Source organism: Pezoporus occidentalis, unplaced genomic scaffold, assembly GCF_034315485.1.
Source record: "Pezoporus occidentalis ecotype Australia unplaced genomic scaffold, CSIRO_AGI_Poc_V1 ctg27, whole genome shotgun sequence".
NCBI lineage: Eukaryota > Metazoa > Chordata > Aves > Psittaciformes > Psittacidae > Pezoporus > Pezoporus occidentalis.
In genome coordinates, this window is record NW_026914611.1 from 3,501,435 (window position 1) to 3,529,392 (window position 27,958).

At 34.1% G+C, this 27,958-nt stretch overlaps 1 protein-coding gene across 1 annotated transcript in view; it reads right to left on the bottom strand.

Annotated features, from left to right (window-relative positions):
* Positions 1-27,958, bottom strand: part of LOC134166689 (T-cell activation Rho GTPase-activating protein-like) — a 1,836,444-nt gene that overhangs the window by 1,586,941 nt on the left and 221,545 nt on the right. The gene's annotated exons all lie outside the window — the stretch shown is intronic.

Below are 27,958 nucleotides of genomic sequence, written 5' to 3' on the forward strand. Positions count from 1 at the left end.
AGTGATACATCTCATCAGAAAGGTGTAACATTTTCAGGCAAAGCATAATGTGTTCTGTATTTTCAAAACATGACATACGGTAATTTTACCAGCATACAGTAGATGGGTCAAAGAGCAACACAGGGATATGTGTTTCACCAACATACTGAACAGGATAGTTTTATACTTACATTTTGTTTCCTTACTGAAGTGTTCTTTGAGATATGGATCAGGATAAGTGATACTTCACGTGTGGCTTTGTCTTTCTTCATTAGAAGAAATTATCATGTTTGGTATTATTTGCAGAGTTGCTCACTAGTATATTTTTTATTGCAAAAGGGCTCTGTTCTCTTCTGCTTTCCCTATCCATGTACAATCTGTCATACTTTCTACAAAAACAAAGCTATATACCTAGTCTGTTGGAATTGAAGATAAATCTTTTGCTGGCATGTGTTCTTCTCTCTATGCCACCCACACTGAGCAAAAGCAAAAGTAAAACAAAACAAAAAGAAAAGACAAGTATGACTGTATTTAGCTTGGACAGTTTAGTAAGTGGAGTGTTATTTCAGTTTGAAATGCACATATGAGGTGTGTTCTTTTGTCACAGAATTACAGCATATGGTTGTTCTATGCACTGCTCTAGATCTCCTGGAGACTTACCATTGACACTAGCAAGATGTGAGTGTTGCTGTCTGAGGTGCAGTTTTGAAACCCTAATTTGGACTTTCCACCTTATAACTATTGCTGAAACTAGTGTCCTGGTTCTCCTTCCATTTAAACCCAGTAGAAGAATTTTGTTGTTAAATGGATAGGAGTAGGAACATTTTCCACCTCACTACCTTTGTCATTCACTAAGAGAAAGGCTAAATCTAATGACTGAGAGGGTCCTGGAAACTGTGTGTCTGTTCATGTGTAGATGTATTTTTTTCTGTGTGATTCAAAGCTCATAAACAGGATTTTGCGTAGGTGTCAGTACAAATGTGGGATTAGGTCCTTAATGTGAAAGGTACATTTTACATGGCATTCTGCCACAAAGAGGCAGCATCCACAAATGAGTAAATGAGCAGGAATAGCTTGGAATTGAAAGAAATGGCTGACAGAAATATCTCTGCAGTCTGTTTGTGCTTGCGTTCTGATGCTGCCATTTCTGAGGCCGGCAGTACTGCTGCTTCCATGTTTTCTACCTGCACTTAATAACTGTTAAGGAAGAAGTTTTCTAATGGTCTACCCTAAAATCAGACAGTTAATTTAAATTTCTTCAATTTTGCATCTTCAGCAGAAAAAATATATTATCCATTCCATTGTTGGAAAAAAAAATTAAATGACATCAGTTACCTTTAGAAAGTGCATTCTTGGGGATAAATCCTTAAACAATACAGATTTCAAAATCATACTCTTTAATCCATAATGATCCTGAAATACACCTGAAATGGCTATTTGTGAATGAGGACTTTAATGGAATTAGGATTTCCCACTCAGTGGCTACAATGATATATCATCCGTGGAAAATTATAGTAAGAAAAAGTAGATGGGAATATGACTTGGCAAAGGGAGATGTGCCTGTGATTGAAAACAGGATAACTTGTTTCAAGAAAAAAAACAAACATTTTTATGTCATCTTTGTTAGCAACATCAGTGAAACCTTTTGCGTGATGATCTGCTGAGTTAGTTCTGACCAAAGGGGTAAAAGTATAAGAAGGAAAAAAAATCCCTATTTCAAGAATCCAGAAATTTGTTTTAGCTTGGTTGAGGTTGGTTATCAGACTGGTTTAGGATGGTTATTAGAATGATTTTTTTACCCTCTGATTTTTTGTTTAGTCATTTGACAAGTCATATTGAGTTTCTTGGATCAGTCATATGGCCTCACATTTTATTTCAAAAGTGCATGAAATTCTGTGATAAAAGGAAAAAAGATGGAGAAGAACCCTAATTTCTTAATGTAACTACTGCAATGAAAACATGGATTGTGATAATATAGAACAATTATTCTTAAGAAGTAAAAGAAATATTATTTGCACTTTCTTTTGTTGTTTGTTTTTTTTTTTTTTAGTTTTTTTTCCATATCATGCCAATTTAATGCCCTTAATTCTAATGGTGAGTTTAGTAGTGAGATCCCCTTCCCCTTCCCCTTCCCCTTCCCCTTCCCCTTCCCTTCCCTTCCCCTTCCCTTCCCTTCCCTTCCCTTCCCTTCCCTTCCCTTCCCTTCCCTTCCCTTCCCTTCCCTTCCCTTCCCTTCCCTGCCCTGCCCTGCCCTGCCCTGCCCTGCCCTGCCCTGCCCTGCCCTGCCCTTCCCCTCCCCTCCCCCCCCTCCCCTCCCCCCTCCCCTCTTGTCTGTATTACACACTTGACTCCTATCTGATAAAATGACCTGAATTTCAACTGAATAATCTCAGAAGATAGACCATGTAATTTCTAGACATTCTTACACAGTACTTGAAACACCAGATGCTATGTCAGTCCTGCCGTCAGTTAAGAGTCTGATACAAATGCAGGTTCCACTTTTCATACTTCTAGAGCCCAAATTCTCACATATGTTTGGTTTTTTTTTTCTCTGTATTTACCTCCCATTATTCTGGTGGTCACTTAAGGTTACAAAAACCTGTTCAATTGATTCTGCATACTGCAGTATTTAACTTGTGACTGCTTTCCTATGTTTCAGTTTTTTAGAAAGTTTATAACTAATTCTTAGAAGTATTCCTTTTAGGAAAACAGATGTGGTGGTATCTTTTCTTGTGTCACATAATAATTTCTTGAAATAATATAACAAGACTAATGGTAAAATATTAAAAATTGAGCTTCTGACCCATGGAAACACAATTTCGAATGTCTACCTGGAAAGGGTGGAATAGCTAATCATGTTTGTTGGTAAAATATGAAGGTAACATCTTGGTTCTGTAGGTTGTTTAGACTTTTATTTAGCTGGAGCTAATATGTGTGAGCAAAGTTTCTTACAGAAACTTTATAGTCTGCTTAATGCATATGGTTACCTCTCCAGGGGCAGAGTCCATTAAGGCATTGCATCCTGAAGGAGAGGGTAAACCAGAGCTCCTTCATTTTTAGAGGGCAGGTTCTTTATATTGTTCAGTGTCTCCAGGGAACCTGAGTAGCCTTTTATTGAGTTAAAGACTGGCATGCTGAAATCTAGCATCTCCAAACTGGCCTCTAGAGAAGAGGGCCAAAATCTCCAGTTTTCTTACATGGAACTGAAAATGCTTTTAACAAGAAAAAATGGAGGAGGGAAGGCAGAGTGAGTGGCAGACACAATTCCATAGCTGTCAACCTTCAAATGGTCTTCACATTTCTATTGATTATTTGATGTAGGGAACTTGTACCTCCTTTCTGCAGCATTTATTTACTCTGGAAAATGCAGAACCTCGAGCTAAGGAATGACAAGAGGATGGAGGAGTAGATGAGTGAGTCTTCTCTGTGGGAGGAGTGGGCAGGATAGCAGCACTCTGAACAGGGCGGCCATACTAGTTCATTTACATCATTTCCCAACCCTTCTAAGAATCTTTGTAATGTGCTCTGGTGAAATGAGAGCACATGGATCTCCTTGCAGCCCAGCGATACTGTCTTACATATTTGTGTTTATCCATCTATGCATAAATACTATTCTAATATATATATGACAAATCTTTACAATTTATATGCTGCTTTTTTTATTATTATTCAGCTACATTTCAGAGTACCTAGCAGTATGATAATACTCCAGAAATGCTAAGCACAGTTATGCTTTAGAAAAATTGTTTATTCTTAAAACACTGAACAGGAAACAAAAAGAGGCACATTTAAGTCCTAGGAACCATCTAGTTAATTGAATATATAAAGAAATAAAGTGTAATGAAGTTTGTAATTAAATTGTTACCAAATTAACTATTTAACTTACAGCTGATGGGTCACATTTTGCTTCTAGTGTGTAAATACAAAACTGGATTCCATTGACATAAAGAAGTTACAAACCATTTACTTAGCTCTCATGAATTTGGATTTTTTGTCGCTGAAATAAGTGAAAAATTTGAATACAGTAATGATAAACATTTGTAGCTCTGCTATGTACTTCCAAAATTAATTACATCTATTTCCAATCTGCTGACAACTGAACATTAATGTAGTAGTAATGCATTGTAAATTTGTCCTGATTACATGGGAAGTTTAGTTTTCATCCGCATATACAGATGTGGTTCTTGAGAATGAAGAACCATATGAACATAACTTTCTTTAATTCTTTGGGCTTGGTCCTGAAGACTTGAATTTTATGAAATAACTATTGATAAAAATTGTTCCCTTTGTGGTGGTTTTTGCCATGGAAGATGCAGCCACTTTTATGACAATTTTGCAGCCTCATATTTACAACCTTTTTAAATTTTGCAGAAATTTACAGACCACGTCAAGTGTAAATTATTTTTTTTTCTGTTTGGACATGATTACTGTTGTATATCACAACATGGTTCTGGCTTATCTTCAAAAAATACATCTAGAATGGGGTAAGGTAGAAAGTTGAAGTAATAATTGTCTAGTTCAATATTTAATGTAATAAAACATTTGAAATACAGTATATCTGATTTTGTGAACATCAGATTATCAACACCTTCTGGTGATTTTGTACCAATACTGTGGCAAAAGGTTTATGTTTGTATTTCAGAAAGGGGACAAAGTGGGAGACTGCTGTTGTCAGAGACATCATATGAACTTTATTCAAAAATACTTTTAAATAAAAGTACTAAGATTCTTAAAATAAGCTTGAAAGGTGACAATCTAGTATGGTTTTCTAATTTCTAAAACAGAGTTTAATTACCAAGCAGATAATTATTTTAACAATCTGTATTTTTTTACCATCTGCATTTAAAAAAATACATATGTGTGTCTGTATATGGATGTTTATGTATATATATATAAAAGAATTCATATGTATGCATATGTATGCATACAGTTATATTTATCTATATTTGTTTAATTAACACTGTCTTTACTGTGATGTAAGAATATTTCCATGTGTGTTTTGAAAGCTTTTAGGCCTGGAATGAAGAGAAAGTTCTGCATATAGCATATGAATCATATAAAAGCTATATCCACAGAGTCAAAAAAAGTCACTCCAGTCCTGCAAGACTTCAGCTTGTCTAATATAGTAATATAAATGTTGGCTTGGGGTTGGTTGTTAGGAACAAAAGTTCAGGCTCAAATCCAGTTTCAAACTGGAGCATAAACATTCCTGAACCATAAAACCTTACCTTTTAGATCTGAAATAGTATCACATAACAGGAGTGTCCCGAATTTAACTTTGCTCTAACTTTATTACAATAGCAATTAGTTTGTCAGTCAAATGGATAAATGAACACATACCAAATGTATTCATAAAAATGAAAAGCGGTCTTACAAAACTCTATTAAATTCCTGAATTTAGTTTTAAAATAATAAATTCATAACTGTAATTATGCAGCAATTATTACACAACAAAGATTTGTTCTCTTTTTAAATGTTGAACTTGTGTGAACTATTCAGTTTTTTTAGTCACAACTATAACAAACTTGGTAGTCCCAATGCCAGTTACTTTCTGCTATAACTAGGGTGGAGCTATTCACAGTATTGATACTCCTCAGTTATGGTACAGTTTTATCATTGTAAATTCTATTTAGAAATTTATAAAATTAAACATTTTAAACGCATTTTCAAGTTGGCAGTTTAAGTTGAATAAAATATGTAATTCCATTTATCTAAAATTTACTAGTCATCCAATTTTAAATAGTTTTAAAAGATTTTTTTAAGTCATTCATAGAATTATGTAGTAGTGGTGTGGTGAAATGAGTTTATGTGAAGTTACATACAGTAATGCACATTCAGTTAGATTTTTATCTGTCAATTTATAGCAAACCCAAATATATAGGTTACGGCTTGTCTCACATTAAGCTCGAAATTCAAGAACATGTACATTTTTTGGTTTTCAAATTTCTCAGAAATGCCTACATTAAGATCAAAGAATTTGAACCACATACTTTCAAAGAATGAATATTCTGCTAAATCATTTCTTCTTAAATATAACTATCTTCCTTTATGCATGATGAAAAGGGCATCAAAAGAAAAATCGGCCAATCAGTATATTTGATGTTTTTGAAGTGAATGAAAATTCTCCTATTGATTCAAATTTTTGAAAGTATGGTATGTCTGAAAGTATATTCTGTCTCATCTTTTTTTGCCTCTTCCTGTTAGACTGTTTATTAGCTTACAGTGCATATGTAAAATACCTGCTACAAAGGTGTTCCAACGGTCAATCAGTTATAACATTGCTATCATTTATAACTCGGGTGTTTCTAGAGGTTATATTCTTCCTTTTGCTATTAATTATGCGTGGTCTTTTAGGGGTGGATATTTTTAGTTTATTTCCATTCAAAGGTAGTATGAAATGTAGTCAATACTAGTTGTGGAAATGATTTAAAAATACTATATATATTGATGGGTTCATAGAGTTTATAACATTAATGTTTAAAAACATTCTAACTCTTTAGAATGAAGATAAGGGTTGTATCTTTTATACTTTAATTTTCTGTTTCCTCATCTTATTCTTTTTTTCCTACGCATTACTGAATCAAACTGCTTGCCTTTGTTTTGAAGCTTGCTTTTTTATTTTAATTACAGAGAACAATTGTCTGTATGGGGGTCTAAGCTATTGTTCTTAAGTGTGTATATTTTCTGGTAAAGAAAAATATTGTATCCCTTTAGATGGCTGCTGATTTTCTAAGCAGAATCATATGGTCTACATTACCCCCTTCCTTCTCCCTCCATCCTTACACTGTGATGCAGTGAAGAGGCATAAGTGTTTGCTTTTTTAGCTCTGATAGCTAGAGTAAAAGCTTAAGCAAAACCCTCATCAATGTCAAAGGAAATAATGGTTTAGGTAGTTTTTTGTTTATTTATTTCTATCTATAGCATCATTAGTGTAAATCTGTAACATGAATGCATACATGCATAAAAACATATTTGTATGTATGTATGTATGTATGGGGCACCAGACAGTGCAGAATGAAGCTTTTTTAATTTATTTTTTTTTAAATGCACCTTGTCTCAAAAAGAGGAACCATCTTAGAAGTAGGCAGTGGTTATATAATGAAGCTTTTCAGCAGAGTAATTTAAGTGGTAAATTATCAACAACTTCTGATTGGGTCTGAAATGATCATTTTTCCCTTTTTCGCATAGCAGGCAATAGCTACCAACAAGTGGCAATGTACCATAATATATGTACCATAGTATCATACTGAACAGTAAGATCTATGACTGTGCAATACATTACATCATTTTCAAAGGGCAGAAGTATACTAATGCAGGTATCAACTTGTACATCAGCTCTTCCTTAACTTTTTTTTTCCCCAAAGGAATAAGAAGTTGCTACTCTTTTGAGAAAAGTTGTTTCTGTAAGTCTGAAAACTACTTAAAGCAAATTTACCAATTTTTAGAAATATCATTGAATGTATTTCTAATTGTTAATAATTTTTTATCCATACATAATTTTATATGATTAATGTGTTCTATAATTTTCAGTATACTTTATATACTGAATGCTATCTGTAATTAAATATTTCTTAAGAATTCTTGGGTTACTAAGAAGTTATTGTTAGAGTTGGTTAGGATCAGGGGTTTACTTACAGAGAAAAAAGCATCATCACATAATTTTGTCTTTATAATATTTACCTCATTTACCATTTGAATGTTTGAGAAGTATTTACTGCTTTATGTACTGATCTATGGTGAAATATCAAGAATTCCCAACTTTGGCCTGATCGATATACTATGTAATTTCAATTTACAGTTGCATAGTAAAACAGTTTTTCTTTTATGTTTGTCGCATACTTAGTTATCCTTACCTCCTGCTCTGTGTGTTGATATAAGGACTCACAAATGTTCATTTAATCATTAAAGCTCAGTATTAATTCACAATCTTAATGGAAAGATAATTCACAGCAATGAAGATGAAAGTTCAAAATTAGATTTTTACTCTCTGATGAATTCTACATGTGAATAATATGATTGATATGAGTATTCTTGTCAGGATCAGTCAGATTTTTTTTTGTGTAATGCACTTTTGGGTTTGGGCAAAATGAATTCAAATATGAACTCCACAGGTTGGGCAGAGAAGAGATTCAGAGCAGCGCTGCGGAGAAGGACTTGGGGGTGTTGGTTGATGAGAAAATGACCATGGGCAGGCAGTGTGCGCTCGCAGCCCAGAAAGCCAACCATATCCTGGGCTGCATCAAAAGGAGCATGACCAGCAGGTCGAAGGAGGTGATCCTGCCCCTCTACTCTGCTCTTGTGAGACCTCACCTGGAGTATTGTGTGCAGTTCTGGTGTCCTCAACATAAAAAGGACATGGAACTGTTGGAACAAGTCCAGAGAAGGGCCACAAGGATGATCAGGGGACTGGAGCATCTCCCATATGAAGACAGGCTGAGGAAGTTTGGGCTGTTCAGCCTGGAGAAGAGAAGGCTGCGTAGAGACCTCATAGCAGCCTTCCAGTATCTGAATAGGGCCTATAGGGATGCTGGGGAGGGACTCTTCATTAGGGACTGTAGTGATAGGGAGTGTAGTGATAGGGTTAAAAGTTAAACAGGGAATGTTTAGATTGGATATAAGGAGGAAGTTCTTTCCTGTTAGGGTGGTGAGGCACTGGAATGGGTTGCCCAGGGAGGTTGTGAATGCTCCATCCCTGGCAGTGTTCTAGACCAGGTTGGACGAGGCCTTGGGTGATACGATTTAGCGTAAGGTGTCCCTGCCCACGGCAGGGGGGTTGGAACTAAATGATCTTCAGGTCCTTTCCAACCCTAATTATTCTATGATTCTATGTGTCTGACACATACAGGCAGTCCTTAGTCTGAGTTCACTTTTGCTTGATGGAGAAGTGTTTCTGAACATAGTAGGATAATGTTTACTGTTACCAAAGTCTTTTCTTTCTCTAAAAAGGAAATTTTCTGGCTTTAGTCATGTTGACAATGCACAATTAGGTGTGTGTATCAGAGTATTTTTTATATGCTCAGAAAGGCGTAAGGACCTTGAAATCTAATGCTAGTTCAATTTCTGAAATGCTGACTCTTTGTTTTTAATGGAATGTTACTGGCTTGTAAAGGTTACTTGTAATAATGTTTAAGCCTAATGGTGTAAAGGTACTAGGAGGGTTAACGCATATTTTTATTTATTCAGAGATTTGAACTATAAAGCTATATATAGAAGATAAGTAGTTATAGGTTCTGAATTTCTTCATTTATTTGTCTTGTCTTCTAAGAAAAAGTTACATTTTTTATTAGAAAAGGGAATACAGGATTTGAATGAAATATAAAGTCTGTCTTCCAAAGGCTTCAGTAAGAATTGTTATTGTTGTTGTTGAACTCAGAAAAAAAGGGTCATATTTATTTTTGGGACTCACTGGGTTTACAGGAGGTGAGTAAACGATGAAGAGGCCTTGCACCTCTCTAATGAGCTAAATGACCACAGTGATAAGAACCCTTTTTAGTGAATTAATGTTTTGGGAATATGGTTAATTTATATTTATCTCTGCATTTTAAATATTGAAAAGATAAATCTTGTCACACTACTTTGTAATACAGAGAAGAAAGTGGTTATTTGCAGGGCAGAGACTCTGAAGCAAGGATTGTCACCAGAAGTGAAAATGATTTAACTGTCCAAATGTAGAGATGCAGAATTAAAAACATACAGAATGTGGAGTATTGAATGCTTAGAATATGAAAAAAATCTTAAACTTGTAAGCATCCAGTTTAGATATTTACAACCTTTTAAATCTTGATATGAGATTGCTATATACAAAGTAGGTTTTAGCTATAGTTAGGGCAGCACAGTCAGGTGTTTGTTCTGTCTTATTTTTATATAAACTTAGAAAAACGCTTTTGGTTGTTTTTTTGTTTTTTTTTTTAATAATTATATGAAGAATCAAATTTCTTCATGTCAAAGTTGGAAATTATAGTGTCACAAAATGTCTGTGTCTGAGCAAATAATCATTCAGCAGCAGCATTAAAATTGCTACAGCAAACTGAGGTTTGAAATTAAGATACAGTGTTGTGTGACCACAGGAGATATTTGTGAGAGTGCTTTGTTGACAACTAATTGATAATTATGGCTTGTATTCTTCTAACACCTTTCTTCCCAAAGGATCCTAAAGTGCCTTACAAAATTAGGGCCTGTTCCTGCCCTGATTGAAGTCAATGGGAGCACTGCCAATGGGAACAGCACTGGGCACTTAAGAAGCTAATAAAAGCTGCATTCAAACATCAGTTCTGCCACTGAAATGTGTAACTGTTCAACTTACACAGCAATACTCCCTGGTGACTTAAGACAGGAAGTGAATATTATCATACACAGATTCCAATTTTAAAAAGAAAATATAACGTGAAGGGATACACAGTCCAAACACTGTTAATAGCCCAGCTTTTGGCTAAGATTTCTGTTTGAGACTTCATCCAAACACATTTTTGGTTTTGTTTTTTTGGTTTGGTTTTTGTTTGTTTGTGGTTGTTTTTTTTTTTTTCCCCAGAAGATTTGAACATTCATTCTAATACTTCTAATGATTGATATCCCTTTCCTGATTCATATGTTGTAGACGCATATTTTGGAGATCAGATTTGCATTTTTTTTTTCTTGCAATAATACAGTTTCAGAAAAATACAACATGGAAATACAGAAAAATCTATATTTATTCTACCCCTTTTGCTGATTATTTTTTTTAATTGCTGCCTGAGGAAAGCTTCATACTACGATCAGTATTTGGCATATATTTCCATAATCTTTCATTTTACATGTTAAACTGATTACTGCGATATATCAAGGACAGGATTTGATGTTTCATACCTGAGATGCCAGTTGGAAGGAAGCCTTATACCATGTTTTCTGATTTGTACCATGTTTTCTGATATTTATGTTTATTTTTAAAATAGAGTCTTTCATATAAAATTCACCAGCTACAAAAAAAAACTAAGTGGAATGCACTGATGCAAAAAAAATAAAAGTGGAAAATAATGCAGATACTTGTAGTACTATGAAAAGGCCTGAATTCTTTTTCACTCAGCATTTTTTTCTTAACCAGTCATATTGGTGAATGAGGAAATAAATTATTTAACATTTTAAAAATTACTACACTTTAACACATGAAAGAGAAAAACTTTCAAGACACCATAAAAAGTTCCTTAGGGGTTTGTCTGCTTTGTTTGATTCTGGTTAGGTGTTTTGAGGTGGGACTGAAAAATAAGCAACTCCAAGAGCACTGCCAGCCATCACAACAACTTATCTAGAGGAATATGTAGCATTTGAAGCCTTTGACTCAGATGCCAAATACATACTGTATATTCAGAAAGAAGTTTGAGATTACAGGGCTATATAATTCAACACTAGTCTTATAAAATCTTTCTAGTGTTATTGAATAAATGTTAAATCCTCTGACAAAATCACAGAAGATTCAGCTTTGCATTTTTGACATGTCCAAGATGAAAATATTTTGTATAGTTCATTGAAATTTACCTTACTAAAAAAAAAAAACAAAAAAGCACCAAAAAAAGAAAAAAAACCCGAACAAATGTAATTCCAATTTTTAAAGGATGTTTTCTTTTTAGTGCTGTACCTGGGTAAAATATTTACAGTGTAATTGAATTCCCTTAGCCATCACAAAGCAGAAGTTGGGAAGGTCGTTCATATAAGGGGTTTTCAGAGAAATCACAGCACATTGTATACATCTGTTATATAGATATGGCTTTCAGGTTGTTTTTAATGTGTTAGAGAAAGTCACTCTGTTAGTTCTTAATTCATCAGTATATCTAAATGCCTCTCTCTACTAGAAATGCAATATTCTACAGCCTTTTATAACAATAAGAAACTGGAACTATACAAATTACTATGTCTATGTGGGATGAACAAATGCCGTATTTTCTTACGTACATTTCTGTCTAGAAAACTAACATCTTTCCCAATCAGAATTTGACGTAAGTAAAAATAATTTGACATAACTGTTTCGGAAAGCTCCAGACAGATATGAAAAACAGCCACTGAAGTTAATAATTCATTTTCTGTCATATGTTTTTAATAAAAGTATTATATTCTTAATACTTTTAATTAAGTCATTAGCATGTCATAAACATGTTTAGGTTATAGTATAATAAAAGACATATCAAGATTGATATTGCACTCTTTCGTACGCGCACACACAAGAAGCAAGAAGGAAGTACCTTTGCATGTGCTGATGAGAGGCCAGGAGAAATTTAGCACTTCAGTCAAAAATAGGATTAGATTTTATCCTTAGGATAGGATTAGTGTGTGATCTCATGGTCACTTAATAGGTTTCCTGTTAGCTCTTCCCCAAGGCCTGTTTTTGCAGTCCTTCATCAGGCAAAATACCCAAAGAAATCAGTGCACTTCTTAGCAAAGAATTTTTTAATCTCTTCTTTAGACTTCAAATTATTTAATTCATACACAATTATGTAATAAAGGGCTAAATGGCAATTACTAACAAAAAAAAAAAAAGATGAAGTCTTATGCCTTTAAGGATTTGGGCCTGAAGGACTCATGCAATACTGAGATCATATATCCATCTTGTGTTAGAAATAAATTAGCTATTGTCAAATTCTGCATTCTTTGCTAATTTCCATCTTGCTCAGCAAAGCATTGTAGGATCTGACCTTTAAAATCTTTTGTAATGTATTTCTTCACAAATAAATATTTTGTAAGACTTTACTGGGTACTACAATACTTTTTTATTTTCATTAATTTCCATTAAATGTTTTTATTGTCATAACTGTAACTATTATAGGAAACATGAACTTTGTATTAGAAAGTGAGGTGAAGGTAGACAGTTTTGGTTTTTTTGGACATGCTCAATATATAAAAAACAAATCCCCCAAAACCCCATACCTTTTTCCTGAGAAAATACTATTTTTCAAATGTATATTAAAATTGTCAAATAAAAATCTTCTTGACAAACAGAATATGACTGTGCCTAAAATAATGATAGCAGTAGCAGTGATAATAACAATAATAATAACAACAACAACAGACATTCAACTTACCTAGTTTTACATTGAATTAAAACCTTTGTAAAAGGGGAATATTGCTCAGTATTTGGTCACGTAACACCAATCTTTCCGACACACCCCCCTACAAAAAACCCAAAACGTGTCAGTTAACAAGTGATCTAAGCTATCTTACACAGTGTATTGCTTTATACTCCTAATTAATATAGTAATTAAGAGTATAAATGACACATTTTCATACACAGTCACCTCATTTGCAAACTGTAGCAATGGATATTTACCAATGCATTATGCCATTTAGGTTTCAAAATACTTTAATTAATTAATAATTAAATAATCCTTTAAGTCTTATTTCAATAGAACTCTAAAAAGCCATATTCAAAATTAAAAAAAAAAAAGGTCAGGCAATGTTATTTCACAGAATGGTTTTAAATGTTATTGTCAAATAGAGTGCAGATTTAAAAGGCAGTTCTACAGCAAAAATAGCACTTTTAATAGTTAATATATAGCTGATATTTAGATTCGCATGCTCTGACCCATATGAGTAATTTTGTTTTCAGAAATTTAATATCACCAAAAGCTACATATAGGAGTAAAACTGTTCATATGTCTAAGCATTTGCAGGAGTATGCCTTCAGTTTTTCATCATTTGATCAATTGGAAAAAAGTCTACAGACTATTCACTGGAGCTTTTGACCTCATAAAATTGGATCCTGTATTTTTACCTGATGCTTTGTACGTTATCCTTCAATGAACAAAGAAAGCAAATATCAAATAATGTTAATACCTCAGAAATGCAGTGAGATACTTAATAATCCAAAGACCGACTTTAGATTGATATTTATATTTGCTGTTTTAAACATTAAGCATTAGAAACATTAGAGAAATCATCTATTATATATATAACTTCATAACTTTTAGCACATATATTTCTATGTATACTTTTCATTCATACAGCATCATAGGTGTACGTGATATCTATGTATGCTCATATATGTATATAAAAATCTCAAAATCTTTAAAGCACATTAGACCTAAATAATTCAGCAAGGTGCAACTATAATATCTGATAATTTAACTGAATTGTGTTACAATGTTAGTTTATTAAATGGTGACAGTTGTTACTGATATATTTCTGGGGGCAAAAAAAAAGGTGAAATATGTAATGAAGACTCTTTTCATTCTGACAGAGAAGTACTATTCCTGTGGCGCTTAGGCACTTCACAAGAGAAGAATTTTTTGCAATATGATGCCTCCTGTGGTGCAGTGAGGCATGAAGCAATATGAGAGGTAGACTGAAGAATGTCATATGAGGAAACACTACATCATAGAAAATGTTCAAAAGGGGGAGACAGCTGTTGTTATGAACTATTAAAGCCAGCTGCAGGGTTTTCTTTCAATGTTTTAGAAGCTGAGATGGCATTCCTGCTATCTTCCTTCTGCTGTCTGTCCTCTTTCCCCTCAAAGGAGGTTTGCTACGTCAGGTAGCTTTCATTGTGGCATGCACTGAATCATGAGGGTTCTGCCTTTTGTTGCCCTCTCTTTTGACCTTCAGTTAAAGATTATCCAGGACTGGGCATCACAGCACCAAAGAACTGTCATGCTTAAAATAAACACTGCAGGTGGGACTAAAGAGAAATGACAAGCACACAAGATGAAAACCCACTGAAAAGCCTGAAAATAGGCATTGTTCGGAGGAACATTTGTAATTTTATGCTCACATCTATGGAAGTGACATTAGAGATATCAACTTAGTACAATTGCAAATTACATGATTATTAAGTTTAGACACAGTTGCCTCCAATTTTCAAGGATAGACTAAGGGATGGGGATGACAAAGAGGAAAACCGAAGTAGCAACATTGACTATTCTTATTAGAACAAATATTAGTCCTTAGTTACATACACATAACTCCCTTAACTTTAGTAGGTTTGTTTGCTTAAATCGATCTATCTGTGTGATTAGCTGGGGGTATGCTTCAAATTCTGCACGTGTAGATTTCCACACTGTGAGGGTTTTTTTACAGGGTTGTAACAAAAAGAAAAGGCAGCCTGCAATTTTCATCCTAAAAAAACTTAATAGCTGTAAAGTCCAGATAGTATAAGCTACGAATGATTAGTATGATGATTTCCTGTGAAGATTAGTATACAAATTATCGACCTGATTTTTCCATGTCTCATACTGATGAACTGCACTGACATTTCTGTCTGGAAGTTTCACCTGATTTAGATCAGTCTAAGTGAAAGGACGTGCAAAAGATGTGTCCTGAGTGCATTAGTCTGCTTCTTGAGGTGTAGCGCTTCAGAATAACAAAGAATACCTTTATGTTAGATTTATAACCACTCAGTGGATAAAGAACTGGCTGGATGGCCACACTCAAAGAGTTGTGGTCAATGGCTCAATGTCGAGCTGGAGACCAGTAACAAGTGGTGTTACTCAGGGACTGGTGTTGGGACCGGTCTTATTCAACATATTTGTTGCTGACATGGACAGTGGGATTGAGTGCCCCCTCAGCAAGTTTGCCGATGACACCAAGCTGTGTGGTTCGGTTGATGTGCTGGAGGGAAGGAATGCCATCCAGAGGGACCTTGACATGTTTGTGAGGTGGGCTGATGCCAGCCTTGTGAAGTTTAACCATGCCAAGTGCAAGGTCCTACACCTGGGTGGGAGCAATCCCAGGCACAGCTACAGGTTGGGCAGAGAAGAGATTCAGAGCAGCCCTGTGGAGAAGGACTTGGTAGTGTTGGTTGATGAGAAACTTAATATGAGCCAGCTTCAATATGCGCTTGCAGCCCAGAACACCAACTGTATCCTGGGCTGCACCCAAAGGAGAGTGACCAGCAGGTCAAAGGAGGTGATCCTGCCCCTCTACTCTGCTCTTGTGAGACCTCACCTGGAGTATTGTGTGCACTTCTGGTGTCCTCAACAGAAAAAGAACATGGAACTGTTGGAACAAATCCAGAGGAGGGCCACAAGGATAATCAGGGGACTGGAGCACCTCCTGTATGAAAATAGGCTGAGAAAGTGTGGGCTGTTCAACCTGGAGAAGAGAAGGCTGCGTGGAGATCTCATAGAATCCTTCCAGTATCTGAAGGGGGCTATAGGGATGCTGGGGAGGGACTCTTCATTAGGGACCGTAGTGATAGGACAGGGGGTAAAGGGTTCAAACTTAAACAAGGGAAGTTTAGATTGGATACAAGGAGAAAGTTCTTTAAGGGTGGTGAGGCACTGTAATGGCTTGCCCAGGGAAGTTGTGAATGCTCCGTCCCTGGTGGTGTTCAAGTCCGGGTTGAACAGAGCCATAGGTAACATGGTCTAGGGTAAGGCATCCCTGCCTATGGTGGGGGGGTGGAACTAGATGATCTTCAGGTCCTTTCCAACCCTAACTATTCTATGATTCTAGATTCTAGATTTAGAAAACCTAATTTGGGCTATTGTCACTTACTTAGCATTCAACATGGTTCAAAAGCAACTGACAAAGGTCATGTATAGTGGTCATAAAAATTCATAGCATTATGGAGTTCAGATTCTTATGGGCTCTTTTTCAGTGCAACTGCATACAGTTGAGAATGACAAACAAAACCCCAAAAGTCCAAACAGAGAAACATATTAATAATAATGTTATTGGGACTAATATTTCCTCATGGATTTACCTCGTTAAAGCAGCTGTCAATATTTAAACACCAGTGATGTTTTTTCATAATAATGAATGAATTAATTTCTGCAAGTTCTCTGGAAAACAGCATCTGCATTAATCTAGACATCATGTAGAGGGACTACGATATTCTAAGTCATACTCAAGTTTTTCAGATACTCTTTCTGTCCCAAATTTGAAGGTGCAGAGCTATATCATACTGAAAAATGAATGTTAAGGGATTTTTGAGCTTTTCATTGTATTAGGGTCAAGACTGTCTTTTATGAAGACAATTTATTTATTTATAAGTTTAAATGCATTCCTTCAAGATATTGTAATACTTAATGTCAAAATAATTCTGTGATTGCCTGCATTTGAAGATATAACATATGATCTCCAGAAAAAAACAATAACCTGATAGGTGTTGATTAAGGAACTTTTATTCTCTGGAAGAATGATTTAGATAATTATGTCAATAGCTTTATCCTCTTGTCATTATTACATAGTGTTTCTTTTACTTTCACACATTTGTTGGTATCTGCCAGAACCAAATTTAGCCTGAAGCCTGGAGGAAGATAGAAGGAAAATATATTAGGTATATGGATGACAATTTGGAGGGGGGAAAAAAAGTGTTGAAAACTTTATGCTCATCTTTTTGGTGCACAACCCATATACCAAATTTTGCATATACTCATTATGCACAAATGCAGATAGCAAAGTTTAAATCAACAAAAAAGCATTGTATATGGAAAATCACACCCAGATTTTTTAACCCATCTTTTAATATTACATATACAGCAGGTTATGTAAGAAAATTGACCCAACTAACAGAAAAAGTTCAGGGCAGTTGGAAAACCTGGCATTACAACTCTGATCACTATTAGAGAGTGTTAACAGTATGCTAAAAAATGCATTTCCACATATATTCTGACAATAGACCATCAAGTCTTCACTGCATATTACTTCTTGCTGTGACACTTTTGATAATTACAAAGTTTTCCATCTGTAACAAGAATGGCATATACATTACAAATGATTTCTAATTGTATCACCCCCTCCAAAATTTTATTTATCACTAAAATGGAAATGTTTTCATTTTTCAGTTATCCCTTTATTTCCTATATAGAAATGCTATTATTTATAGGTTTTACTACCTAATTAGTTATAATGAAGAATGTAATTTTCTTCTCAACTTTATGCTTTACAGTTGATTGACATATATGTACTTGCTGAACTTTTTTTTTGTTAGTCAGGCCTGCTACATTGCATGGACTGCTCTACTGCTTTGAATAGTGGATCTAAAAGTGTACCAGTAAAGATGTGCTTTCTCAGATGTATGTGGCAGTTTGCTTTTTACCTAGCTGTCCTAAAATATTCTTACTCACAGCCCCCTTACAAGTCAACCACTTCAAATGGAAATAAAATCTGATCCCATTAAGATTATCAGACCTATGTTGTGTCAGGCATTCCCAAGATGTTCTAAGAAGTGGTACTGTAGGCAATATATAGCTAGAAATGACATAGGTCTGAAGTAGTGTGTATGTGAATTCTTATTATATTCTAAAAGATTTATAGTTTTATACTGTAAGATATATGCATTTTTGTGACTGGAAATTATCATTTGCTATATTTCATTGTGAGAAGTGTTTGTTATATTAATTTCAGGGTAAATTCTTTGTTCTGATCAGTATGAGCTGATCAGTCATAGATCCAAACTGACTTTATTTGAAGCTCTTATAAGGTTATTCACTACTCAAGTGGAGATGGTCTAACCTTAATCATGAGTTCACTTAGTTTTTATTTTAAAACATTAGTTCAGTACCTAAAGTTATCTTAAGTAGAATAGACTGTGCTCAGGAGATCCATTCTGCAAATATAATTATTTTATTAATGAAACCTGAATCTTTAACCTTAAACTAAATGCTTGAATAAATCTTCAATTTCTTTCAGGAGAAGAATTGTTAGGTTCCTTTTTAATTGTTATTGCTTTTGTTTGAATCACAGAACAGCATATTGATGCTGAATATTAGAGGCAACATTCTTGGAGACTTTAGGAGTGCAACAACTTTCAATCACTGTAAGTAATACATATAAAAAGTTTAAGATGCTTTTAATTCAATAACACTGCAGCTTCAGTCAATAAATGGAAGATGATTTTGCTTTTCAAGTTTTCAATTTTAAATGAAGAAAACACTTGTGGAAGTCACAAACTGTCTTTCACGTAGTGGCCAATTTTGGGCATTGTTTCTGCTAAGAATCAAGTTTATTAAAATCCGGTCAACAGATCTATTCTTATCCTGCATTCCATTCATTAAAAGTGATCTGTCCTCAACAAAATACTAGCTCAAGTTATTATGAACACTGCCATATGCACAGTAAAATGCCTTCCCTGGTGTGTGTATTAAACTCGTGAAGACTGGTGGCTCACTTGCATCTGTTGAAAAAACTAGTCGTCAATTTGTCAATCACTATGGAGATTGCTGAAGAAAAAGCCCCCTGCTGATACAACTCCTCCCATCTTCCTCCCACACATGCACAGAGATGCATGCACAAATATATACCTATATTTCCACAAATGAAAAATAAATAGAGTACTATCTCTGCTATTTCATACAAGCTAGTACTGGTTATAAACAAATAAACAACACCTAGCCCCCCAAAAAACACCTAAACCCAAAATCAAAACAAAAAATACTAACCAACCAAAAAAAAAAAAAAAAAAAAAAAAAGAAACCTAACCAAGAAAATCTGCACTAAACCCCCCAAAATCCCACTTTTAAAATTATTATTATTATTATGACAACTCTGGACACTGCTATGTGGAAAGATTGATAAACCTCTGAAAATATTAGAGGGAAAAAATATTCTGAATATTTTAAACTATAGTAGAATTACAACTTTCATGAATGGCGGGGTAGCATCACTATGGATATCTCAAATACATGGGACTATTTCAAAATGTGTATAACGATCAGAAAACCATTAAATGAACTTTCAAGGTTTTCTTTGGACAATTCTGTTGATACACTCTCTATGACAATGCTCGCTGCTGCTATCACCTGACAGTCATTTAAACTACCTCATCCAAAATGATGGCTTAAAATATTTATGGTCTCACTTGAGACACTTCTGTGGGCAATAAGGCATTTTAACTTTGGTACAGCGTGCGTTTGTGATAGGTTCTAAGAACAAATTTCAGAATGCTGACAGCATGTTCTCCTATGTAACCAGCTTAGCCATTTTCTATTGTTGGTTTTAATCTAAAAAAAAAAAAAACAAACAACCTTTAATCAGTGGAATGAATTTACTTTCCAGAGCACTTAATTATCTAATGTTCAAAGCACACATAGATTGAACAGTAATTTAGAAATTTCATTATCCTAAAAGTATTGATAAATTGAATAGCAAAAATGACTGTCTGGCCTGGCAGACTTGATTTAGAATAAAGAAAAAATGTAAATATAGAAGATTCAGAGAAGTGGAAGTAGCAAACAAGTCAGGAAGTCCTGAAATGGTAAATATACTATAGGAGTAAAAATACAGTATTGATTTTTAGTAGAAAAGGTTGTGATTAAAAAAGAAAACGAGATCTTATCATTAATGAAAATATTTTTATTAAAACCAGTCTGAAATACTTAAATAATCTGTAATAGTAGATAGGGGGCATTTGCATTAGCCTGTGTGTGGCCCAGTGAGCGGGGGACTTTGATATGACAATCTGGTGTGAATATTGCATATATTCTAGTAGTTTTGTGCTTGACAGCAGAAGTGTGTTAATCAGAATCAGGGAAACCTCATTATTTTCTGAACAAAATAGGTGATACACTGGAAAGATTATATTAGAGAAGAAGAATACATAATTAATTTCCAATGACTGGGAATGATGAACTCAGTTACAGTGTATTGACCTCTAATTCCTATGATTTTATGATCAGTTCTTATGTAATACTTTTCAGTGTAATGGAAACTTGCCTACTGAAGACTGTAGAGTACTATGTTTTAGACTTAACTGGCAATTTGTTAAGAGTATTTCCTTGCATTACAGCACTGCACTTTAGGCTACGTTCTATTTCCTCTAGTTGCCTCAGAAACCTCCCATCCATATAATTCTTAGATATTATATCCATCTCAGAAATAGTTAAAAGTTGGTGGTTCCCCCCTTCCCCTTTTGTCCCTGTTGTTTTGTTCTTTGCAGTTTTATAACTCCCATTAGTTTTGTCACACAGACTACAGGCAACCCACATAAATATCTGAATTGTAAGGCTCATACTTTGTATCATCTGGAAGCTAGAAAGTGCACAGTTTCTAGATTCTGCAATTTTCCAGGGAATTAATCTCAATGATTCTCCAATCTACCTCTTTGAGGATGAATGCACAGCAGCAGCAGAGACACAGAGTGAATCAAGTAATGTTTGCCTCACTAATGCATGGATTTTTTTAAATATGGAATTTTCTAACTAGAAGTGGGAGCTGAATGTAATTTCTGTCAGGCTGTCTGCTGGTATTACTTTTTCCCTAAATTTTTTTTGCCTTCTCTTTTCTTACAAGTGTGGTTACCAGGAAACAGGCCTTTTTATGCAAGAAATACTTACGTAAAGAAAGAACCTTTTTCAGGATGAGTATAGAAAAAAGGGTCATTTTGAAAGTACAGTTTTCAAGACAAGGTCTTTCTCACACAAGCACAAATACTAGAAAAGTACATAAATATTATTCCAACTTTATCATAATGTTTGAAGTTGCACTGGGAAGTGCTTGACAGATCCTTCCCATGGAAATCAGTAGCTAAAGCATTGTGAGAGATATTACCTCTGCACCTAAATACTATTTTCAAAGAAAAATAATAGAATACTTACAAGAAAAAACAACTGTTTGTTAACACCACATGTCAGCTGACAGCACCTGGGATCTTTCACAAACTTTAAAATCTGCTCAAAGAGGAAAACGACACATCTGATATCATGGAAGGTTTTTCTTTTTTTTCCTGCAGTAGCATCATGACCATTAGCAAGAGAATACATCTGTAACTATCATGTTAATTCTATCTGGGGTGTGTGATACCAATCACCAGAAACAATAGCCCTGCTGCCAAAAGACTACTAAAGCAGAAACGGTTTTGAATGGATAAGATATTTCTTTTCTGACCCGACATTCACATTTGCTATATGTGTTTTGTTTTGTATGGAGCACTGACTTTGTAAGAATAGGGCTGTTTTCAGAAGTGTTTAATTTCATTTTCAAATGAACTCTTTCCAAGTATTTAATGCATGACTTTGTGTCATGACTTGTTTCATCATTTATCGATAGTTGAATAAATCAGGAACAGCTGCTGTGAAGTACTACAATGGCGCAAAGAAGCAGTTCTATAGAAGAGAAGAATTAGACTATATCCCCTGGTTCGTTGTGCCATAGTGAAATGATGAACCAAATAGTAACTTCAATTATTAGAATAACTTCTATTACTCTAATAGATTTCTAATAGCTCCTTCTAGTAACTTCTATTTTTATAACAGTAACTTACAAACCCCATGTTTTTCACATTGTCCCCTAAAATTCCTGTTATTTTCTAATAACATAGTGTTTTAACAATCTTAAAAAAAAACCTTAATTCAGATCAACTTTAAACATTCTCCTGATAAAATACCACAATATCCCTACCCAGGAAGAAGTACTGGTGAGATGTGTCTCCAGAAAAATGCTCATTTACACTGAAGTGATTTTAAAATAGTTAATTTAGGTGTTGGAATGGAAGTCTTGTTTTTAGAGGAGAGGAGAGGAGAGGAGAGGAGGAGGAGAGGAGAGGAGAGTTCAGGTTGAATGTATTTATAACAGTCATCTAGTCCAACTGCTTGCCAAAACCTTCAGAGCTGACCAAAAGTTAAAGCATCCAAATTCTTTTTAAACACTGACAAACTTGGAGCATTGATCAACTCTCTAGGAAGCCTGTTCTAGTTTCAACCACCCTCTCTGTAAATAAATGTTTCTTAATATCAAGTCAATGTCAAGAAACACTTCTAATGTCACTTTTTTCTTAATTTCCTAGATTTCATTAAATGTCAAATTAAAAAAAAAAAAGAAAAAAAGAGCCGTTTCATGAAATACTGTCCTTCTTATGCTTTTCAAGGACATATTACACGCCTTAATGTTTAATGTTATAATATGTTTAACCGATCTTCATTTCCTAACATCCTGATTCAGTTTACTCCCCCAAATCTTAAATCAACATGCTGACAAGCTGGATCTTTATTTCCCTTCTCCCACTGCTTTAAGTCTTCATTGTTTTAAAATTAAATTAATGTAATATTCTTGTGATAATGATTTTATTTTCTTATAGCAATATGAAGAAATTTATTATCATGTGATGGTGTCCAAGATAAAGCTGGAGAGGTTTGATTTTGTTGTTAATATTAATTCTGGTTTGCTTTTGGTTTTATTCTATTAATCTCATTTAGCTTATAGTAAAGAAACTTAAGTCATACTCCTGGAATTTACTAGTGGTCGCAGTACCGAGTTAGGTAAAAAAATAAGAATGTCCAAGAGTAAGAAAGTATACATTAGTTATAGTACCAAGAACTGTTCTTACAGCTCACATAGAAGATTTTACATGTAAAAAAAAAACAAAACAAAACAAAAAAAAGGGAACACTACTTAGAGGTTACTGACCTACGTACATTTTTATCATTAACATGAAGTTAAAAATGTAGTTATACCCCAAATGTAAATCCCAAATAAAATGTAATTATATACCAAAAGATTTAGCTATCTACATTAGGCTTGTGCAAAATCTACATTAAGCTTACATGCTGTAGTTGATGAAATGTAGCAGTAAGGCTGGAAACAAATCAAATGCTAGTTATTTAGCAATAAAAGATCAAGCAAAGGAATAATCACTTTAACAACTATTGTAATCCGAGGTTAAAACTATCACAAAAAATAAAAACTGCATCTTCATGTACAATGCAATTTTTCTTTTGTAATCTTCAGAAAACTACATTTCACATTACATGGTGATCCTCAGGCTTAAATAGCAGTAAAACTGCAAGCACTTCAGCTGAACCTAAACAATTAAATTCTTTTTACCTCAGAGGTACCCAATGGACAATGTGGTAGAGAGAAAAAAAAAAAATAGCTTTTCATCTGTTCCCTTCTTTTCTTTCAACCAATTTATTTGAGATTGCTAAACCTCCTAAAATCTGTGAACCAAGCCAAGCTGGGGAAAACCAAGCCAAGCTTACAAAGAAAATGATACATTTTATGGAAGAAACCCCAGATAACTAACAGAAAATATATGACATACCTATTCTGAGGAAGAAAAATGAGGTATTCAAAGGCATCTGAAGGTCTTCAGTATTTTATGTATGTAGTCAAATGTTATTCAGTTAGTATTGTAAAATATGTTTGGGTGTTTGTGGCTTTTTTTTAATGTTTTGGGTTTTTTTATTAAAAAGGAAATTGTCTTTATTAGATGGAGTTGATAACTGTCTTTACATCATAAACTAGAGGATAGATCCATTAAACTACAAGAAATTTAAGTCTGTGATATAGAAAACTGAGAGAATGAAAGAAAAATGCAGGATTTTGTTTTAGTAGCAATCTATTTTGTCTTTACAACTGGATTTTCCATAGTCTACATGTGGAAAAGTGAGTAACACTTGCAAGTTCAAAATTGAGAGTATTTTTAAATCTCATGTGTATATACAAATATGTAATCCAGAAAGTTCCTGTAGAATATACTAGTAAAGTAAAAATATCAATAGATATATAGACAGCGTATATATTTTGGGCAACTAAGACAAAGTCAATAGAAATACAAGAGAATAGGTTGTAGAAAGATTTAATTTATAGCTCAAGAGGATAATATCTAACATATCTGGGAAGGAATTGAAATAATTCCATTGGGGGAAAAAAATAAATCTGTATCAAGCTTCCCTGGGGAAAAATATAAATAGATGGATACATATGAGAAAATTGATTTAAAGATGCATTTCATCTTTTGCTTCTGGGAGAAAAGGTCCTGTGAGTGTATCACCATATCTGGCAAATTGAGAAAAGGATCTATAAGATATGATGCCTTTTGTATTTATAAGATATGTAGAGTGACACTATGTCTCTGTATAATTCAGTCATTCCTAGACATAGATTATCCTTTCATCATAAATACAGAAACATAAGGAAAAGCATAGGAAATCCTTTTCCTCACTATCTGCCAACTGATTATTAGCGCAACAGAATTGCATCTTCATCTCACTTGCATCTCTAGGCATAGACCACCTCATTATTTTCTTAGGAGCTGTATAAAGCAATTCCTGCCCCATATAGCAGATAAATCAAGAGATGGAGGACAGATGAGAAAGTAGAAATGCTAGAAATTATTTTAAAATTTCTAAAAATTTTTATTTAAATGTGGCTGTAAAAGAGAACACAGTATTGGCACTGCCCGCAGTCGCAGGTTTCAGAGGTTCTGAAACGTAAATGTAAGTTGGTTAACATTGTAACTCTAATCCTAATGCTATTATTTGGGCTTCTCTGTGGAAAACAAAGAATCAAATAAAACCATATGTCCATACCTTTTTACACTAACAAAATTCAAAGGGGAAAGAAATCATAGCTTAAAGCCAACAATGAGAAAACTCAGTAATCTTTAACTGATCAGGTCTAATCCTAATTTACACAGTTGTCCAATTTAGGGACTTGTCTAGGGAATTAAATGAGACTTTGGGACTATGTGTAGAATTATTTTTGTCCAATGAAAAAGGGCCTTTGGGAAACACTTTGCTTAATTGTTGCAGAACTGCTTATTTGCATGTTTGTTTGGTTTTTTTTTAAGTGGAATATACTAGAGCGTCATTGGACAAGCTACCTGACAATTTTTTTTCACCTGTACTTGTGTGATAAATACATATTAACCCTTTGGTTCACGGCCATAAGAGGAAAAGTTTAGGAAAGGACAACTGTAATTTAGTACAGAGAGTAAAATAAATCAATAAACAAGAAAATAAATGGATTATTCTCTTGTGAAATGTTTATTTCTGAGTCAGCTTGGCTAATTTAGTCTCAGTTGGTTTTATTTACATCTGCACTTTTTGTCAGGATAACCTTGATAATCGATAGACCACCCGGCAAAGAAGATGCAGATATTTTCTCTGCATATGTTAAGGCTTATTAAAATTGTCAATTACATAAATATCTTTCCAGCAATTGGTGGAACCATGGTAATGACCTTTATACATAGTTTTGTACTGACTTTAATAGGTTAGAGTGCAAACATAAAAAATCTGCAAGTCTATATGGGATGCAATACCCATTTGAATGGTGTGGAAAAATTCTGCAGAGAAATAGGAACTTCAGCTGTGTTCAGTTCTTTTTCTTCTCTATTTCTTCTTCTTTTTAATTTTTTTTTTTAAAGGAGTTAATTTATGTATGGGGTTGGAAACTAGAAACACTTATATAACAGTTTAAAATGATGTCTTCAGTAAATTGATTATGTTCCATTGCAGTCTAAATCTGGTGATGACGGACATTAATATATCTTTGGTAATATCTTATTTTAGAGTAATACATTATCATAGAATCATAGAATGTTTTGGGTTGGAAGGAACATTAAATATCATCTAGTTCTAACTCCCCTGCCATGGGCAGGGACACCTTCCATCAGATCAGGTTGCTCAAAGCCTCAGCCAACCTGGCCTTTGAACACTTGCAGGGATGGCACATCTGCAGTTTCCTTGGGAAATGTGTTGCAGCATCTCACTGCCCAACTTGTGAAGAATTTCTTCCTAACAGCTAATCTAAATCTACCCTCTCTCAGTTTAAAGCCATTACAAAGAATAACTCTTTTGAAAATAACATTTTCTTCAATTTCATTATGTTATTAGCACCTTGTTACCTCAGCTACATCAACTCAAAGTCATGATTTAATGGCAAAAAAAATAGTAACTTCACTTATTTTTATTAAATATTTATAACTTTTTATTAAAGGTTATAAAAATTGAAGCTTGCATATATATAAAAAGATATTTTTGTCTAGAAAAATATTATGTGTACCTTTTGTTTACTTGTTTGAAGATGGTATATCTGAGTTCTTCAGGTGCATTTATGAATTTATCTTCTTAATATATCTGTTAAACATTGAAGTACTAACCTAAATCAAAGATTTTGGATTATGAGTTTATCATTTGGATTTTCAAAGTCTTCAGAACTTCCATTTTGAATTCTATGTGATGCCATTAATATAGACAAGTTTCATAATATGACAGGAAAGAAAAATATTGTACATCCTCCAGATATAGAATTAAGACTTTTATGAGTTGTAAGCCAAGGCTTAAATGCCAGACTACAATCTGCTAAGGACTGCACATGTTATTTGCTGAATCAGACCATATCTGTTCATCACATAATTTATAACATCAGGGTAAGCCACGGACATTTCCAGATGGTACTTTCCAGTTTAGGCTTTTTTAAAAATATGTGGATTCTATCGTACTGAATAGCTACTGAAAACAGGCTGTATGCATGAATGATTTAACTTATAAAAAGGTCAAACTATGTGTTAATTTGCTATACTTACAATAATTACAAAAATGTTAATTTAGAAAAAAATCAGAAAAGTTTTGTTATAATTTGCAGAACTATAAAATACCATTTGCTACCAACTTGTATTTTTAATCATTAAGATACTGCAACTAAAGAGAAATAAAAAAATGTTTGTGGGGAATGTTGGGTGTTTGTTTTGTTTTATACTAGCAAGTAGGTTCAAAGCTACGAAACCAGACTATGGTACAAGAAACTGATATTACATAGTTTTAAGAGATTTATTGGACACAAAAGAGGTTCAGGAGGAAGTTTGCTCCGATTTCTAATGGCACATATTTTTTCCTATTGATTTGGATATGAAGTATCACGGTATCACAGTATGCTAGAGATTGGAAGGGACCTCGAAAAATCATTTAGTCCAATCCCCCTGCTGGAGCAGGAACACCTAGATAATGTTACACAGGAATGTGTCCAGGCAGGTTTTGAGTGTCTCCAGGGAAGGAGACTCCACAACCTCCCTGGGCAGCCTGTTCCAGTGTTCTGTCACCAATATCCTCTGAATTCAGTCTATACTCAATATTTTGCTTACTTTGGAATGCAATATTGCTGTACAGTTTTGCTTTATTTGTTGTTTCTGTTGTGTTTTGATTGGTTGGGGTTTGCTGTTTCTGTAATTGTAATTATCTTTTTTATTATATCCAAACAGCAGTTTGACATAGACCTTTACTTTTACAGTGGCAGGAGAAAGGATGTTCTATTGACTGTCCTCTCTCCCAGTTTTTAGTACAATATTGTTTTCATATGC